This window comes from Galeopterus variegatus, unplaced genomic scaffold (genome assembly GCF_000696425.1).
Source record: "Galeopterus variegatus unplaced genomic scaffold, G_variegatus-3.0.2 Scaffold288, whole genome shotgun sequence".
NCBI lineage: Eukaryota > Metazoa > Chordata > Mammalia > Dermoptera > Cynocephalidae > Galeopterus > Galeopterus variegatus.
The window spans coordinates 531482-549055 of NW_007726399.1; positions in this window are offsets into that span (position 1 = coordinate 531482).

The window sequence follows — 17574 nt, forward strand, 5'->3', positions numbered from 1 at the left end:
GAAATCAGTATGTTGAAGAGCTACCTGTATTCATTCTCCTGTTCATTGCAGCATTATTCACAATAGCTGAGATATGGATTCTACATAAATGTTCATTGATAAGTTAATGGATACAGAAAATGTGGTATGTGAACAATATACAGCCTTAAAAAAGAATAAAATCCTGTCATTTGCAACAACATGGATAAATATGGAGAACATTATGCTAAGTGCAGTAAGCCAGACACAGAAAGACAAATACTGCATGATCTCATATGTGGAATCTAAAAAAGTTAAACTCATGGTAACAAAGAGTAGAATGGTGGTTGCCAGGAGATGGGGGTGCAGGGGGAAGGGGACATGGAGAGATGTTGATCAAAGGGTACAAAGTTTCAGTTAGACAGGATGAATTAATTCTGAAGATCTGTTGTACAGTGTGGTGACTACAGTTAAGAATAATATATAGGTGAAAATTGCTAAGAGAGTAGATATTCAATGTTCTTACCACACATATGCAAAAGAAGTGATGGATATGTTAATTGCCTTGACTTAATCATTTCACAATATATAAATATATCAAAAGAAAATAAACAAATAAGTAAAATGATAAATAAAATAAAATAAAGTTTCTGAAGGAAAACCAAAAAGATAAATGGGCAGCCAACAAAGGTATTGCTTAAAATATGTAACCAAAGAGATCAAGAATGGATGGGCAAAAGACTCCAATGGAAAGTTATGATTTCTTGCCCAAATTCTAGACCTGTTTCTTTCAGATCCAGAAATATTCAATGGATGGAGATGCTGAATTTCCACTGTGAAAGGGTTTTCAAAGCCATAGCAAGTATATATAGTAGTGATTCACCTAATCCTTTCTCAAAGATATCTACCATCATTTACTTGCTTAACTAAACACTGGGAAAAGAGAAATACTCAGATCTTTTAAGGACCCCCTTCAGAGTTATATACAGAAACTATTGAATATGGGGGGTAAGAGCTGTCAGCAAACAGCTTAATTGTATTTAAGGTATTTAAGATTAGAAGGTCAAGGGCAAGGAAGTATGAGGAGGAGGTATGTGGATGGACCTATGTTAGTGAGCACAAAGTGTAAGGATCTTTGCATTGCATGTTAATGCTCACCAGAGAGCAATAACTCAGAAGAACCTCTATACCACGAAATGAACAGGATGGCTTGGCAAGTAGATGTTGGCTGGCCTTTGTCCTTAACTATTGCAGTGCTTGTACAATGAGTTCATGAAAGGAACAGCCATGGTGGAAGAGATAGAGCCCAGGCACAGTCTCAGCTGCAGAGATTCCCTCTCCCTAAAGCTGATACACTACTTGTGCTGCTGAATGTTTAAACTGTCAGCAACAGAAACCAATGATGAGCAGTTAGTATGATATCATCACTCTAGGAGACCAACCAGTCATGTGGTGACAAGCTACTTACATCAGACTCCTTCCACACTAAAAAAGGCAATGTTTTATCACTGGGATTCGTATGCATTCTGGGTACACTCTGGCATTTCCCACAGTGCCTCAGTGATGGAATTTGGATTTGTTGTCCCCTCCAAAACTCATGTGGAAATTTCATCTCCAATATGGCAGTGCTGGAAACTGATTGAGTCATTGGGGCAGATCCCTCATGAATGGATTAATGCTCTCCCTGGTGAAGAAGGGGTAGTGAATGAGTTCTCACTCTATTAGTTCCCACGAGAGCTGACTGTTTAAAGAATGCTGACACCTCCTCTCTCTCTCTCTCTCTTGCTTCCTCTCTCTCTTGCCATGTGACCTGCTTGTACCTGCCAGCTACCTGCTGCTTTTCTTCCATGAGTGGAAGCAGCCTGAGGCCCGTGCCAGATGCAGCTGTCCCAGAATTGTAAGCTAAATAAAACTCTTTCCTTTATAAATTACTCAGTCTCAGGTATTTCTGTTATAGCAACATAAAATGGACTGAAACACTCAGCCAATATAAATATCACCACCCAGTTGTTATTTTAAGCCACTATCATAGCTTTGGGATGAGTTGTTATGGAGTAATAGATAACAACTGCCTTGTCCCACTACAATGGAATAAAACTAGAAATGAACAATAAAAGGGACAGTAGAAACTGCACAAATACATGGAAATTAAACAATATGCTCCCAAACAATGAATGGTTCAAAGAAGAAATCAAAAAGAAAAAAATTTCTGAAGACAAATGAAAATGAAAACACAACATGTCAGAATCTATGGGATATAACAAAACAGTTCTAAGAGGGAAAGTTTATTTTTATTTTTTTTTTCGTTTTTGTCTTTTTTCGTGTCCGGCAATGGATTGCAACCCTCAGTGTTGCGCCCATACCGGACCGGGACCGGCAACGGGATCGCAACCCTCCATGTCACACCCGCACCTCGCTCAGCCAGTGAGCGGAAACCGGTCTGTATGTGGGATCCGAACCCTCGGCGGGAGTGCCACCGCACTCCCAAGCGGCGCACTGTAGCAGTGCGCCACCGGGCCGGCCCTAAGAGGGAAAGTTTATAGCAATAAATGCCTACATCAAAGAAGAAGAAAGACTCCAAATAAACAACCTAATATTATAAGTTAAGGTTCTGGAAAAACAAGAACAACCAAACCCCAAGTCAGTAGAAGGAGAGAAAAAACAAAAATCAGAGCAGAAATAAATTAATTAGAGATTAAAATATACAAAAGATTGATGAAACAAGAGTTCATTTTTTGCAAAGATAAATAAAATTGATGAACCTTTAGCTAGACTAACAAAGAAAAAGGAGAGAAGACTCAAATAAAATCAGAAATGAAAAAGGAGACATTAAAATTACTACAGAAATACAAAGAAGCATAAGAGACTACTATGTGTAACTGGAAAAACCTAGAAGAAATGGATAAATTCCTGGACACATACAACTTACCAAAGTTGAATGATGAAGAACTAGAAAACCTAAATGGACCAATAATGAGTAATGAGATTGAAGCAGTAATTGTCTTCTGACAAAGAAAACTCCAAGACCAGATGGCTTCACTGTCAGCTCTTCTCAAACTCTTCTGAAAAACTGAAGAGGAAAGAATACTTCCAAACTCATTCTACAAGGCCAGCATTATCCTTATACCAAAACTGGAAAAGACACAATGAAAAAGAAAATTACACACCAATATCTCTCATGAACACAGATGTGAAAATCCTCAACAAAATGTTAGCAAACAGAGTCCAACAACACAGTAAAAAAGTTCATACACCATGGTCAAATGGGATTCATCCCAAGAATGTAAGAATGGTTCAACATATGCAAATCAACGAATATGATACATCACATCAACAGAATGAAAAGAAAACTATATGATCATTTCATCAGATACAGAAAAAAGCATTTGATAAAATCCAACTCCCCTTCATGATAAAAACACTTAACATATTATGTATAGAAGGAATGTACCTCAACATAATAAAAGCCATATATGACAAACCCACAATCAATATCATCCTGAATTGACATAAATTGGAGGCTTCTTCTCTAAGATCTGAACAAGACAAGGATGCCCACTTTCCCCACTCTTATTCACATAGTACTAGAAGATCTAGCTAGTGCAATCAGGCAAGAGAAAGCAATAAAGGGTATTCAAACTGGAAAGGAAGAAGTTAAACTATCACTATTTGCAGATGACATGATCCTACACATAGAAAACTCTAAAGACTTCACCATAAAACTACTACTACTAATAAATGAATTCAGTGTAATGGCAGATACAAAATCAACACACGAAAATCAAAAGCCTTTCTATGCAATAGCCTGAGAAGAAATCGAAAGTAATCCCATTTGCAATAGCTACCAAACAATGAGATACCTAGGAGTAAATTTAGTCAAGGGGGTTAAAGACCTCTACAGTGAAAACTATAAAACACTGGTGAAAAAAATTGAAGAGGACACAAGTAAAGGGAAAAGTATCCCATGTTCATAGGTCAGAAGAATGAACATAATCAAAATGTCCATATTACCAAAAGTGATCTACACATAGTGTGCTATCCCTATCAAAATACCAATGCCATTCTTAACAGAAATAGAAAAAACAATCTTGAAATTTGTATGGAACCACAAAAGATGCTGTATATCTACAGTAATCTTGAATGAAAATAATGAAGTTGGAGACATCACACTCCCTGACTTCAAAACATACAATAAAGCTATAGTAACCCAAACAGCATGGTACTGGCATAACAACAGACAAATTGACCAATGGATAAATTTCTGGACACATACAAACTGCCAAAACCGAACCAAGAAGAAACAGAAAACCTGAACAGATCAATAATAAGCAGTAAAATAGAAGTAGTGATCAGCAGTCTCCCAATAAAGAAAAGCCCAAGACCAGATGGCTTTACTGTTGAATTCTACCAGACCTCTAAAGAGTAGTTAACACCAATTCTCTTCAAACTATTCCAAAAAAAATTGAAATGGAGGCCATTCTCCCAAACTCCTTCTGTGAGGCCAGCATTACCTTAATAGTAAAACCAGACAGTGATACAACAAAAAAAGAAAGCTACAGACCAATATCTCTGATGAACATAGATGTAAAAATCCTCAACACATTAGCAATCAGAAGATAACAACACATCAAAAAAATTATACATCACGATCAAGTGGGATTCATTCCAGGTAGATAAGGCTGGTGAAACACACACAAGTCAATAAATGTGATACTCCACATCAAAAAAATCAAGGACAAAAACCATATGATTATCTCAATAGGTGCAGAAAATCTATTCAACAAAATTCAACATCCCTTCATGATAAAGGCTCTCAGCAAATTAGGTATAGAAGGAAAGTATCTCAACTCAATAAAAACTATATACAACAAACCCACTGCCAATATCACCCTAAGAACAGGAACAAAACAAGGATGGCCACTACCACCACTCCTATTTAACATAGTGTTAGAAGTGCTAGCAAGAGCAATCGGGCAAAATAAAGAAATAAAGGGCATCCTGATTGGAAAAGATGAAGTCAGACTTTCCTTGTTTGCAGATGACATGATCCTATATATAGAAAAACCTAAAGACTACTGAAAAACTCTTAGAGGTGATTAATAGCTTCAGTAGTGTTGCAGGATACAAAATCAACACCCTCAAATCAGTAGTGTTTTTATCTTTAAGAACAAACTAGCAGAAAAAGAAATCAAGAAAGTAAGTCCATTTACAATAGTCTCTAAAAAAATAAAATACTTAGGAATCAATTTAACCAAGGAGGTGAAAGATCTTTGCAATGAGAACTACAAATCACTACTGAAAGAAATTAAAGGAGACACAAAAAGGTGGAAAGACATTCTGTGCTCTTGGATTAGAAGAATCAACATTGTAAAAATGTCCATACTACCCAAAGTGATCTACAGATTCAGTGCAATCCCCATCAAAATACCAATGATATGCTTCAGAGAAATAGAAAAAACAATCCTAGCATTCATTTGGAACAACAACAAAAACATCCTAACATTCATATGGAACAACAAAAGACTCCAATAGCCAAAGCAATCCTGAGCAAAAAAAAAAAAAAAAAAAAAAAAAGCTGGAGGCATAATACCAGCTGACTTCAAATTATACTACAAAGCTGTAGTAACCAAAACGTTGTGGTACTGGCATAAAACAGACACTCAGACCAATGGAACAGAATAGAGAACCCAGAAATCAACCCACAGATGTACAGCCAACTGTTTTTGACAGAGGCAACAAGAACATACATTGGTGAAACAATGGCCTCTTCAATAAATGGTGCTGGGAAAATAGGACATCCATATGCAGAAGAATAGAACTAGACCTTCACCTCTCACCATATACCAAAATCAACTCAAAATGGATTAAAGGCTTAAGTATAAGAATTGGAACTATAAACCTCCTAAAGGAAAACATGGGGGAAACACTTCAGGAAATAGTACTGGGCAAAGACTTTATGAATAAGACCCCCAAACACAAATAAGAAAAGAAAAAGAATAAATGGGATTATATCAAAATACAAAGCTTCTGCACAGCAAAGGAAACTGTCAACAGAGTGAAAAGACAACCTACAGAATGGGAGAAAATATTTACAAGCTATACATCCGACAAGGGATTCATATCCAGAATATACAAGGAACTCAAGCAAGCACATAGTAAAAAAACAAACTACCCAATTAAAAAAGGAGCAAAGGAGCTGAACAGGCATTTTTTGAAGGAAGACATAAAATGGCCAACAGGTACTTGAAACATGCTCAATCAACATCACTAATCATCAGGAAAATGCAAATCAAAATCATGTTGAGATATCATCTCACCCCAGTTAGACTGGCTATAATCAAAAAGACTGAGAATAACAAATGCTGACGAAGATACAGAGAAAGGGAAACTCTTCTACACTGTTGTTGGGACTGTACATTAGTACAGCCACTATGGAAAACAGTATGGAGGTTTCTCAAACAGTTACAGATAGATCTACCATACAATCCAACAATTCCACTTCTGGGTATATAGCCAAAGGAATATAAATCATCATGTTGAAGGGATACCTGCACTCCCATGTTTATCACAACTTTATTTACAATACCTGAGAAATAGAATCAACCTAAATGTCCATTGATGGATGACTGGATAAGGAAAATGTGGTATATATGCACAATGGAATACTACTCAGCTGTAAAAAAGAATGAAATTCTGTCATTGGCAGTAACATACATGAGCTTGGAGAAAATGATGTTAAGTGAAATAAGCCTGGCACAGGGAAAAATACTGCATGTCCTCACTCATAAGTGGGAGCTAAGAGAGAAACAAGGAATGAAAGAAAGACCACAGTGGTGTGTTCAATTTGCAGAGGGAGAGAACAGATGTAGGGTTGCCAGGACAGGGTTTGGGGGTGGGTGGGAGAGGGGCATTGGGGAAAAGTTGGGTGGGGGACATGGGAAATAATTGCAATTTGAGATGTTGGGCATGCTAATAGCATTTATTTGCTCACAACAACTTGGGCACAGGTGCTAACAGTCAGCTCTTGCTTGTGAATATGTATAATCAATTAAAAAAAATCAAACTCATGGCTAATCTTGTTTCACTTATATTCAGTCCCTTCCGCAATTGCATTATTTTAAAGCAAACCCCAATAATATATAATTTCACCTATAAATACTTCTGTGGTCTCTGTAATAGATAGACTATTTTTCATTAATAATCACAATACCGTTATTACACACACTCACACACGCATGCACATGCACACACAAATTATCTCTAATTCCTTAATATTGATGCTTCCTTTTGAACATCCTAGGCCAATGTTTCTGGATCTTTTCTGGGAAATAGACAGACTAGATCACTTTAGATCATGTTAAGGCAGAAAGAGAATTATTCAGTCTCTGACATCCTTGATTGAAATTACTTTTTTTTTTGAAAAATTTTGTTAGCTTTCCTTTTTTATGGGTATTTATTCACAGGTTAGGGAAAAGTCTGTCCTTAATGTCCCGAAAAAGTACAAAAATGTAAGGAATGGAAGTCACCGTGGGCTCTTAATTTTGTTCCTGAGTAAAGTAATACGTATTGGGGAGTTTCTCCATTTTCTCCAGGACAATCATCTGGTTATGTCTAGTGGGTCCTAGCTACTGATTTCAGACAATCCCCCTATGCTCCGCCTTTAATATTAAATGTCACACTATACTAAATTTGAGGTTCTGGGCTGGTCTGCATGGCTGAAGCTCTCCTACTCTTAGGCAGAGGGACAAAATTCAGTTAATAACTAGCCTTATAACTAACAGGAAATAAAGAAAAAGGAAAAACAGAATCAGATGTGTTACCATAGTACCTTGGGACTTCTATTTAAGTATGAATTTATATCAAATACCACTGGCCTTGAAGTAGTAGCTATAGGGGCTCAAGTTCCAATTTTGCTGAACCCAGAATACATGTGCAACAAGTGAGGACTTGAGAGCTTGGCATGTTCTGAGATTTGCAAAGATTTTAGTAAATTATAGGGTTAATAAGGCAGGTGCTGGGTAAGTTAATGGGCACCAAATTGTAAGCAAAGAAATCAGAACTTATTGAACTATTTTAAGTAATGGATTGTCATGATCAGATTTGTGTTGGAGTGGGACATGGAGGAGGACACAAAACACAAAACTCAACAGGAGAGTATTATATCAATACAAGCTAGAGATGATTAGTGCGTGAACTGAAGTAGTGTTGATGAGGACCATGATTATGGACAATGTGGAAAGATGTTTGCAGATGGGACCCATAGTACTGGTAGGTCAGTTAGATGGAAAGTTGAGAGGAAGGAGTTGGAGGTGGCTTCCATGTTTCTGGCTGCCTTGGAGAATGGTGGTGTGGAGATTTCCAACTGCAGTGTTTCTCGGCTGAAGTGCCTACTGTACTGGATTACCAGTCAGGGACCATAGCTCCTCTAAACCCTATTGGGTATCTCAATAGTAGCATTTCTGAGGTCAGGGCTTTGGCCAGAGGGTTAATTGGAGGTGAGTCAGGCACTCTGCATCAGAGCAAAATGCTTATTTATCTAATGTGTCCTCCCCTTTGCACAGAAAATAATCCTCAAGCTCAATTGAAATTCTTCATATTCTCAAATATTTTATTTTTAGTTACTCTTACATTGAAGCAAGGCTCTATTTGGTCTTTCCAAATTCTGGAGTCTGCTTGTCCCTCTATAATCTTATAGATTATAATTAAAAAAATGGAAACAATTTGATTTAAAGGCTACTGCATCCTCAACTTCAAAATAATACTTTTATAAGTGTTTTAGTCTGTTTCGTGTTGCTATAACAGAACTACCTGAGACTGGGTAATTATAAAGAAAAGAGGTTTATTTGGCTTACAATCCTGGGATAGTTGCATCTGGCACAGGCCTCAGGCTGCTTCTACTCATGGCGGAAAGTGGCAGGCAGCTGGTGGGTACAAGCAGATCACATTGTGAGAGGAAGCAAGAGAGAGAGAGAGAGAGGAGGTGCCAGGGTCTTTTTAAGCAACGAGCTTTCTCATGGGAACTAATAGAGCGAGAACTCACTCATTTATCCTCCTCCCCCTGGGAGAGCATTAATCCTTTTATGAGGGATCCGCCCCCATGACTCAATCACTTTCCAACACTGCCACATTGCGGATGAAAATTCCACATGAGTTTTGGAGGGGACAACACATCCAAACTCCATCAATAAGTTTGGTAGAACTTTGTGTAGTAGGCCTCCCCTATATCCTAATATTGACTATTTATTAAAATCTTTTAGAAAAATCCTTATTTCTCTCCTGGAAAATAAATATAGGTCTTGAGCTATTTTCGCAGCAGCAGCAGCAGCAGCAGCAGCAGCAGCAGCAGCAGCAGCAGCAGAATATTTAATAATAGATTGTTCTGAGGCCCAGGATCTCAACAGGCTTTATAAGTGGATTCTCTGCTTTCCCTGTGAGGATTGACATCCAGTTGACATAGTGGTGAACAGATGTGGGGACAGGAACTTGGTTCTTCTTAGAATCATTGACACCAGTTTTAATCAACTGGAGGATTTGGCTTTAGCTACTTGTTTTTTCCGTGAACTATTTCTTCCCTGTATAATACATATCCCTACACCTATCTGCAAAGGTTAGTCACCTGGTATAGCCAGAAGAAGAGTAATACAATGCTATAATTATTATCTGGAAAAAAGACTCATTTTCTTCTCATATTTCTAATGTCTAATTATCTTTTCTGTTCTTCAAATAATGCCCCAGCAAAGTGAGTCATACGCCCGGGGCAAATCTACTCAATATCAAAAATGCAAAACCCAAGACAGAATTTTTGTTGATTTTCTTAGTATTGGAACACATATTTAATAATATTTTAATTTATTATGTTGTACCCAGAAATTAGTTTTATGTAATTTACTACAGTCCATAACTTACTGGGATATACAGTCCGTAATTTACTGGCACTGATGGTTGATTTACTACTCTATCAGTTACTTAATTAGAATGAATTATTCATAGTTTTTCCTGATGAATGAGCTAATTATTATGCAAATCATAGTAATCTTAGTCTTCAATGTTTTCTAAAGCTTCCTGCCTAATGGAGTTATTAAATATGTGTATGACTATGGTCTTATAAAAATTCAGAAACATACTTTGACAGACATTTTTATTTACACTTAGACTTTTAAAAACATCAAATGCAAGATACCTTTTGCCTTAAACTCAATTAATTTCTTAAATGTCATTTTCTTTTCCTAATATAAAACTGTGAACCAGTGTAATAAATAAAATGGCAACAACTTCATTAGTAAAAGTGGAATAGAGTTTCATACTCAGCCTTCCTTTTGAGGACTTTGTCTTCAATAAGAAAATTTTCCTTGATGATGGGGGCTTCTCTTAAAAGTCAAAAGGAGTGAACTGATTTGATATTATTGCTACATTGTTATATCTTAATTGTTCATGGGAAAAGCAACTGTGCTGTGTGTTAATTAACTGTTCATACCTGGACATTTTCTCCCTACTTCTCTATCTACTTTGTTGAAGGCCTCCAGCCCAAATCGTTACATTTGGATGTGTTTGTCTTATTTCATGGCAAACTTAATATTTAAAGATATTTGGAAATTCTGTTGCTTTCAGTAATAATAATAATTATATTAATAACCAACGCTCAAGGGCATCTAAAGCTCAAAAATCAGATGCACGAGGCAATAGGAAGTGATATTTTGATGTCAAATCTTAGGCCAAGCAATTTGACAGCCCAGGGCTGGGTTTATAATCAAAAACAAATTAGTGTTAAAATACATATTATGCTCGATTTTGTTGCAGGCTAGTTGGCGAAAGGATTTTTTTGAGACTGGAACACGGTAACCCATGACTTTCATGAAATATTAAGGCTGAAGAAATAAGTCTGACCCCATTTTTGGTCACACCTCATTTTGTCTTTGAGCACAAATACAGATGATGAAAATGAACATTTTCCATTTTTTAATTGCTATACTTTTTGTAAGTTTTTTTTTCTTATTTTTAACTCCCTCACTTTCTTTATAATCTTTAAACCATTATAATTCCCATTTCAAGCTCTGGAAACCAGTAATTGTGTTCTCCCAAACTTACCAAGTGGAAGACATTTGAGGGCTTTATAGTTTTGCTTGTTATTTGCCTCTTCTTCGTGGTACTTTTAGAGATCTGTGGCCCAGTCATGATATGAAGCAAAGCTGTGTGTTGTGGTCTGATAAAAATTCTTCACGCCCATTTTTCTGGAGCTGCTATGATTGGACACATTATTGGACAGCCCGTCTCCTAATGCCTGATGATAGATGCTGAAAGTCTCTACACAGTGATATTGATTCTCAGGTTGCAGGGTGGGTGTTGGCATTTGATATGTTGGTCAACGTCCTGAAACAATAAAACTCCTTTAAGAAAATATAGGGGAAACACTTCAGGAAGTAAGAGTGGGCACAGACTTTATGAATATGACCCCAAAAGCATAGGCAACCAAAGGAAAAATAAACAAATGGGATTATATCAAACTAAAAAGCTTCTGCACAGGCAGAGAAACAATTAGCAGAGCGAAAAGGCAACCAGCAGAGTGGGAGAAAATATTTGCAAAATATACATCTGACAAAGGATTAATAGGCGGAATATACAAGGAACTCTAACAACTTAACAACAACAACAAAAAAAAACAAGTAAGCTGATTAAAAAATGTGCAAAGGAGCTGAATAGGTATTTCTCAAAGGAAGATATATGAATGGTCAACAGACACATGAAAAAGTGCTCAACATCACTCAGCATTCGGGAAATGCAAGTCAAATCTACTTTGAGATACCATCTCACTTGTTAGGATGCCTAATATCCAAAAGACTGAGAATGATAAATGCTGGTGAGAATGCAGAGAAAAAGGAACCCTTCTACACTGTTGGTGGGACTGCAAAATGGTGCACCCTTTATGGAAATGGTATGGAGATTCCTCAAACAATTGCAGATATGTCAACCATATGACCCAGCTATCCCACTGCTGGAAATATACCCAGAGGAATGGAAATTATCATGTCAAAGGGATACTGTACTCTCATGTTTATTGCCGCACTGGACCCAAGAATCGGAACCAGCCTAAATGTCCATTATTGGATGAATGGGTAAGGGAAATGTGGTATATCTACACAATGGAAGACTACTCTGCTATAAAAAAAAGAAATATTACCGTTCACAGTAACACGGATGGACTTTGAGAAAATTATATTAAGTGAAATAAGCCAGACACAGAAAGAGAAATACTGCATGCATGTTCTCACTTATTTGTGGGAGCTAATAAAAATAAATAAATAAATATACAAACAAATAAATGGGGAGGGGAGTGGAGAAGACATAGCAATCACAACAATTCCTTGAACTCAGTAAGACAAGTGAGCAGATATGATGTTGATGGGGGTGGGGGGAAGGAGGAATTGGTAAAGGGACATGAAAATCAACTACATTATATATTGATAAATTAAAATAAAATTTAAAAATATTTTTAAAAAAGAAATGTTGGTCAGAAGAAACACCATTGCATAGTCTCTGTTCTGCTTGTCTAAATAATTTTTGAAATTATGAGGGATAGAAATAAGGAAAAGTTAAACTAATTCTTGTTTCCAACATCTGGTGAGCCACCTTCAGCTTACCCTCTGGACCTGACTGCCTTTTGCTTGTGGCCCATGGGGAAAGGACACTGCAGAGCTAAGAAGCACTGTAAAGGCACTCTCTTCCAGCTCTCCCCTTCCTATAGCACAGACTTGATCGTGGGTCTGATTTCTTGGAGGGTGGTGAGTGTGATGTAGCTCTGAGCTCTCTTTAATGTTTGCTCCTCCATTTCATTGGGGTAGAAGGCAGGAGAGGGAAAGAGAAAATGATTTGGTCAGTAGTGATGCCCTTCTCTTGCTGTTTCTCCAGTTAACAGTAACTTACAATCAGTGCCCTCTCTAGGGTTGGTGACCAGATATTGACTCCTCAAGGGACACGTGTATGAGTTTTGGGAGGGTTTTGTGGGATAATGACACTGCTCTGTTCACTGCTGTGTGAGCTACAAGCTCTAGCTCTTTTCTTTCCACTTCCTCTCAGTGGTGGCCCAAAACAAGCCATCCCAGCTTCTTAGTGGTAGGATTCTGTCATGGGTGAACTGAGCCCTTGGGTCAGGTCCTGCCAAGACGGCTCAAGCCCAGCTGCCTTCTCTGTTCGCCATGTAACTTATGTGAAATTGTCACATCATTGCTAGGGATGTGATAAGCAACTCTGTACATGTCTTCATGGATCTTGTGAGAACTTCTTTTGGATATACATCCAGGTGCAGAATTTCTGGATCATGTGGTACATATATTTGTCTTGACGAGTGTCAAACTGCTCTCCAGAAAGGATGCACTAATCTCTACTTTCACCAGCAGTGGTCAAAGGTTCCTATGTATGGATATGCCTGCCAATGGCTGGGTTTGGACAAATGTGTGATGACATGTATTCACCATTGTAGTATTGTAGAAAGTGGCTTCAGTGCCCTGAAAATCCTCTGTGCTCTGCCTATTCATTCCTCCTTCTCCATTAATCCCTGGCAACCAGTGATCTTTTTACTGTCTCTATAGTTTTGCCGATTCCAGAATGCCACATAGTCAGAATCATATATATGTATCCTTTTCAGATTGGCTTCTTTCACTTAGTAATATGCATTTAAGGTTCCTTCATGTCTTATCACAGGCCCTAACCCATGACCATATTGGTGAGTTTAAGGAGAGGGGAAGATACGAACTCAGAAACCAAAAACTACAGCTGACATTACTCCCATTTGCTATTACTCCACCAGGCAACTCAGTTGCACCTTTAAATTAATAAAGAGAAGCAGCTTTACAAGAAAGCAGTATTTATAGATTGTAAACTATAGTTTAGGGGCTTAAGGGAAAAGGGGTTAGAGAAGTCAGTTTTCCTATTTGGCAAGATAGCTCATATATTTTCATCTACTCTTCACCTTAGCAGGGTGATTTGAATAGACTTTGCTGATTGTGATAGTGAAAAGCCACAATTATCTTAAATTAATGTGTGAGAGAAGTTATCCTCTTACTGTTGGTTTTGGCTTTTGCTGGCTCCAGGCTGCAATCAGTCATGTATCTTCCAAACCTACTTCAGTTAAAAAAAAAAAAAGTGCTGGTTCTCCAGTGTTTTCATGAGTCTGTGTTTTTTTTGTGTGTGTGTTAGTTCATGTAATTTATACTCTGCTCTTGGTTCTGTATTCCTCTAAGGTTGGGTCAAGGAACCCGGAAGCCTATACTATTTTGCTATGTGTTCTGGAGCCAGGAGACCATGATTGTGCCTCCTATTTGTTAATGTGCTGATGTGGCTTAGTCATAATGATATGCCCTGGGAGCATTTAGACTCAGAGAGGAACTTTCCATATTTGGCACATTCCCAATGCTATTACAAAGGACACAGTCACAGCTGATTGCTCTGCCAGGCTTTGACCAGGGGCCTTGTTATTAAGTAGCCTCAAATAAAATTTTAAAAGAAAGGGATATTTTTCACATTGGCATTTTAGAAATTGTGCTACAGAAAGTGGTATACACTTGTCTTATCACTTGACAGAGAACACAAAGTACTTTGAATTGTTTGTGGCTCTCTCAACCCATTTCAGCAAAAGAAAAACTGACATTTTAAATTTGTTGCCAAACCTGTGTGCAGAACTTAAATTCATCAGCTCAACTTAAGTGTATCCAGTAAGCTACCTTTAATTATGATATTAATTATATAAGTAGACTGTAAAGTAGTCAGTCACTAAATTAAATTAAAAGATCCTTCTAAAGTTCTTTCATTCTATTACATTTGTTTAGGCCTGATGGGATGTATAAAATATTGTCCATCATGGCTACTGGCAGTTATCAAATGAAACAGATCCATTATTTCACTAGACCATTAGTTGGGGTGTGAATGGAAGTGTAATGTGAAACATGTTTGCGTTTAACCCCGGCCTAATCTCCCAAGTACAAATATTAGGCTTTTTCCTTTTGTATCATCACCATTCCTTTGGGTGTCAAGAACACCATTGCCTATTTTGAGGGCTTTATGATTTTCCTGGATCATTGACAAGGGGAATGTGTGTACCTGAGGCAGTTCAGATAAGGTTTAGCAAAGTCTCAGCTACAGCTGGACATCACAATGGGTAATGATAGAGTTTGGATGTGTTGTCCCTCACAAACTCATGTGAAAATCTGATCTCCAATGTGGCAGTGTTGGGAGCTGTTTGGGTCATGGGGGTGGATCTCTCATGAATAGATTAATGCTCACCTTGGGGAGGGAGGTGTTTCATGAGTGAGTTCTTGCTCTATTAGTTCCTGCAAGAGCTGGTTGTTTAAAAGGACCCTGGCACATTTTTTAATTGGGTTACTTGTTTCAGTTCCTTGTATACTCTGGATATTAACCCTTTGTCAGATGTATATTTTGCAAATATTTTCTCCCACTCTGTTGGTTGTCTTTTAACTCTGTTAATAATTTCTTTTGCTGTGCAGAAGCTTTTTAGTTTGATATAATACCATTTATTTATTTTTCCTTTTGTTGCCTGTACTTTTGCAAATGGCCAACAGACACATGAAAAAATGCTCAACATCACTCAGCATTCGGGAAATGCAAATCAAAACCACACTGAGATACCATCTCACCCCAGTTAGGATGGCTAAAATCCAAAAGACTGTGAATGATAAATGTTGCGGAGAAAAAGGAACTCTCATACATTGTTGGTGGGACTGCAAAATGGTGCAGCCTCTATGGAAAATGGTATGGAAGTTCCTCAAACTATTGCAGATAAATTTACCATATGACCCAGCTATCCCACTGCTGGGGATATACCCAGAGGAATGGAAATCATCAAGTCGAAGGGATACCTGTTCTCCAGTGTTCATTGCAGCACTCTTCACAATAGCCAAGAGCTGGAACCAGCCCAAATGTCCATCGTCAGATGAGTGGATATGGAAACTGTGGTATATCTACACAGTGGAATACTACTCTGCTGTAAAAAAGAATGAAATACTCCCATTTGCACCAACATGGAAGGACTTAGAGAAAATTATATTAAGTGAAACAAGTCAGACACAGACAGAGAAATATCACAGGTTCTCAATTATTTGTGGGAACTAAAAATAAATAAATAAATACACAAATAAACTGGGGGGGGGGAGAAGACACAATAATCACAACAATTCCTTGAAGCTGATACGACAAGTAAATGTAGGAGAGGGAGGAGGGAGGGGGTTTTTGGTAATTGGCCACAATAATCAACCACATTGTATATTGACAAAATAAAATAAAATTTTTAAAAAAGGGCCCTGGCACGGAGAAAAAATGGTGATGGGTCTGGAGCGCCCGCGTCAGGAAACAGCGCGATCCTGAGAGCTGTGTGCCATGATACCAGAGTATAGACTGCATTTCCAAGAGCAACAAAGGATGAATAAATCTTTCAACAATGATCCTACATCGACAAATAAGCGGCAGCGGGTTCGAGGTTTTGGAGCCGACACGGAGAAGGACTCCTGGGGGTGCCCAGGCCCGGCTGCGGGAACAATATTGGTGGCCCACATGGCAAAGGCTGGGAGAGCCAGCAGAGGAACTGCGCAGAGGCGACCTGAAACACGCTGAAACACCCCGGAACGGCCCACCCTGCGTCCTCCGTGAGTCATTCCCAGCAAAATCCCACTTGCGGGGCGAAGCCCGACTACTCCTCGCCCGCCTGACCCCCGCCCATCACACCAGGCTGGGCGCCCACAACAAAGCTGCCTCCATTTTCTAGGGCGGGGTCGGAGAGGGCCGGCATAGTGTCGGCAGGCCAGTCATATCTGTCTGACGTAGCTCCCCGCTGGGACGTGCTATTTGCTTACCTCGACATGGAGCACCCCAGGGCCTGTGGACCGGCCTATAAGTCCCACTCTTCCCGCGGTTCTCAGATGGGGCTGGCAGCGTGGGAGGGTCCCGGCCAGCCTCGGGGGGGCTGGGAAGAGGAGCCCGCCCAGATCGTCTCTCCGCCACACCCTGGGCGCCGGCCCCAGACAAACTCCCTCTTCCCGAGAGGCAGATTCCATCTCTGGGGACCTCAGTTTGGAAGAACCCCTAATTGATTTCTGGTGGGGAGAGGGGAGCCCGGTGTCCCCCTCGAGCTACATTGAAGTGTACCAGTCGGGGTTCTAAGGGAGCCGACCCGAGTGGGAGGAAGGCAAGGAGGAATTGTGGGCTAACCGACCCTCCCCCCCGAGGAGTTCACTCCCAGCAGCCCGGAGAGTTAGGACACCTCCTGGGCAGGGCGGGGCACGGCACAACTTTGATGACTCAACTGAAAGTCAAGGTTTGTAGAAGACACGCCTCAGCCCTGTCCTGAGCACACAGAGTGGGGAGGGGCCCGGCTAAAAGAGGCGGAATCTCAGAAATAAATAAATAAAGAAAGATCAGGTACACGGCCGGCAGGAACGATCTGCAAGGCTCAAATAGCGCCATCTACTGTCGGAAATCCAAGTTTTGAGAGAAAATCCCTGCCAAAATGAACAAACACCCAAAAAGAGATACCCAAAATGCAAAAAACCAAGAAAATACACCACCAAAAGTCAATAAATCTCAAACTTTAGATCCTATACAACGAGAAGCCCT